The sequence below is a fragment of the Octopus bimaculoides genome, chromosome 11, assembly GCF_001194135.2.
Source record: "Octopus bimaculoides isolate UCB-OBI-ISO-001 chromosome 11, ASM119413v2, whole genome shotgun sequence".
In the NCBI taxonomy this organism is placed as follows: domain Eukaryota; kingdom Metazoa; phylum Mollusca; class Cephalopoda; order Octopoda; family Octopodidae; genus Octopus; species Octopus bimaculoides.
The window spans coordinates 59,837,425-59,840,684 of NC_068991.1; the positions used below are offsets into that span (position 1 = coordinate 59,837,425).

The window sequence follows — 3,260 nt, forward strand, 5'->3', positions numbered from 1 at the left end:
ATATATATATATATATATATATATATATATATATATATATATATATACACACACACAAACACATATCTACGCTTATAAATATGTATTAATTTGCATGTGTGATTGAATGATTCTGCAAAGCTGAGTTTATCCTCTAGTCTTTGTTTAAAATAGACTGTCGTTATATACATTGCTTTGCAACCTTGAACTTGAAGGCAAGCACAAGTACTGAAAGTTGTGTGTTAACTAGATAAAGCTTGACGCTGAGTGCCACTATTCTAGGACTTGTCCCATAGTGGAACCACCATACCAATGTCTAGCCAGAATGACGAAAGCTGAACACACGTGTATGACGGTGGTTGGGTTATTTGTTTGGTCTTAGGCCATATAGGGATATACAGATGCCCAACCAAACAGGCGAAAAGCCACACAAACATACAAATACAGTGACTATTTCTGTTGACTATCAGTCTATTATGCTAGCCTAATCTGCTTGTTGCTGTATTGTCCTATATCAGCCCCTGATTGAACAAGCCTTATGGTCAAAGAATCTGTAGTCTTTACTTATCTTATTTTTCTTAACACTGTATAACAAATAGGACTACATAACAAATGTAAGACTAATGTAATTTGTAGAAGATTTGGTTGCCATTTCTAGCAGGTTGAGCGACTGCCTAGAGACGTCCTATCTTGTTTGTCTGGCCATCGTGCTGTCAGCTTCCTTATGGTGGGATGGTAGCGGCGTTTCGAGACTTAATTAAACCCAGTGCCATAGACAGTCCAATGTCGTACCTACCCCATCCTTTCTCAGAATGCACCCTCCTTCCGACCCTGCGTTATTTCCTCTATCCCTGCTTACCTTAGTGCCTGTCTAGATAGACATACATACACTCCTCACTCTCTCTCTCTCTCTCTCTGTCGTCACTCCAGACATGCCGGCTTATCACGTCTATCGCACCTAGCTCTCTTCCGGACCTACTTTTGTGTCTATGTGCAATTATATGTAAGTTTGTGTGTGTGTGTGTGTAAGTCTGCGCGCACGCGCACCCGCGCGATATTACCATGTGTGTTCCTGTGATGGCGAGGGCATGAGTTTAGTTACAATCCCGGTAAATAAGGAATATTCTCTTAGTAAATGTGAGTATAAAAAAGTTTCTCTCTGTATGTTTGTATGTAATTATACGCAGTGTGCGCGCGCTTTGGGAGCATGATAGAAGGCTATATAAATTTCTAGCAATGTCTATGTATATTATTATATATACACAGGCGTATACATGCTGGGGAACAGTTTAGATACTCATGTAAATGAATCAAAAATAGATTTATTTAGAGAAACCATTGGAGGTTGTGACAATTGTGTCATTCTTTCTGTCTATGTATATATATAAATGATACAATTTTCATCTACGTCCTGGAATACGAAACGTAAATATAACGCTCACAGCTAAGCACGTGTTCTTTTTGTTTTGTTGTAGATCTTGTATGATAATATAAGAGTTGTGAATTTCTGTCTCTGTATTGTGTTGTATTGAATTCTGGATGAATGGAGATCGCATTTATTTATTTATTTATTTTTTCTGGACACTTTCGTATGAAAGAAAACCAGTATTACTTTGTGTATGTATGTATGCGTCTGTACACGCCGAGATACTTTCAACCCCTACCTCCATTCCTGTGTCAGTCTCTATCGCAAATAGAGAGAAAGCAGGAGAGAGAGAGAGAGAGAGCTCTAAGGTCTAGTGGAGTGATGAGGCCGTTGTAAAGGCTAGACGGACTTCGTCGTTGTTGTTATAATAATAATAATAATTATTATTAATAATGAATTGTAATGTATCGAATAATGTCGGCGCCATGTTCCTTGGCCTGTCTTGTGTAATGTCGGTGTCTGTTCTAAAGGCGGAGAGGACATTGCAGGGGCTGTATGGAAGAGGATGACAAGGACCCTATGGGTTTAGACAGAGAGAGAAGAGGAAGAAAGAAAGAAAGACAGGAGGGATGTTTGTGTTGGTTGAAGAAGAGTAAGTGCTGGTGCGCTTTTACGAAGAATTGCTAGGGATGCATGGTGTGTGTAATTAGCTGACCGTGGTCTGATGGCATTCTAGCCTACCAACGCCATCACCATCACTTCATTGTCACCCCATCATCACTATAACTGATGATGATGATTATTATGCTGTTGTTTACTCCTCGGGTTCAACCAGATCGATAACCATTCCTACTCCGTGTCTCCGTCTCTGTAATTTAGGCCTTCTCTGTCTGTCTGCCTGTCTCCTTTAGCCCCACCCTCCCTCATCAACTGTCCGCCTGTCCACCACAGCCAGACTTTGCACCATTGCGACTGCAATGTCTGTTTAATAACTTCCAAATAAATTGAATTGTATTCACACACTCCACCACAGGATGCGTGTTTAAGGATGAATTGTCTGAAGAAGTGTACGTGTGTGTGTGTGTGTATATATATATATATATGTGTGTGTGTGTGTGTGTGTGTGCGTATGTCTTTGTTGTATAATAACAGTTCAACTCAAATCGAGTAAACATGTGGTTAAAAATATTTCAAACCGTGACCATCCCGCCTATTTTTGTATAGTAGTGACTACATTATCCAATTTGTTTTCTTGTTAGATGATAAAATGATTTGAAGGTGATTTGACTGCTACTTCTAGCTGGTCGAACGACCACGACGTAGGGCTCCCTCATCAGATCGTGTGTGTTTATATTGTTAAATGAAACTTATTAATTATACATTCCATTTTCGTTTCCAGATATGCTTCTGAGAATCACACACACAAACACACACATGCTTTGTGGTCATCTACCAACTCTAGGTATTTTGGTACCGAGGTATAGTAAAAATGAAAGAAGGGTACCAAGAAATTGTAAACTTGAGCACCAACAAGGAATGAATTCACTGTTCTCGAATATCCAGCTGGGTGGGCATTGTTGGAGATAGGGTGTCTAATCTGTCCATCTATGAACCTGTATCACGTGTGTTCGTCTGTGTAATGAGGGCTAGATGTAGAACTGGTTCTGGCTCGCTTTTCTCCTTATACGTACAGAAAACGGTAGAGACGGACTATATGTAATCTGAACCTTTCCCCCTCTTATTTATTAATTTTTTTACGGAATCCCACGTTTTAGGCTATGGAGATTCAGATTCTGAAAAAAAATTGTTTGAAAAATTTCTACCCCCCCCCACCAAGCAGGCTATTTACATGCTAGAAATAACAGCCAAATCTCACAAAACTAGTGTTAGGGTTAGGGTCAGGGTTACGGTTAGG

At 39.7% G+C, this 3,260-nt stretch overlaps 1 protein-coding gene across 6 annotated transcripts in view; it reads left to right on the plus strand.

Moving 5' to 3' along the window:
• The window catches only part of LOC106879599 (uncharacterized), a 218,138-nt gene that overhangs the window by 98,684 nt on the left and 116,194 nt on the right, over window positions 1–3,260 (plus strand). The window contains exon 1 of one of the 6 annotated variants that reach the window (XM_014929242.2): window positions 913–1,116. The exons of 4 other annotated variants lie outside the window; for them this stretch is intronic. The gene's annotated coding sequence lies outside the window, so the exon portion shown is untranslated. Of the gene's footprint in view, window positions 1–912; window positions 1,117–3,260 lie in introns of those variants that run through there. One more of the 6 variants, XM_052971873.1, reaches the window with a different exon arrangement.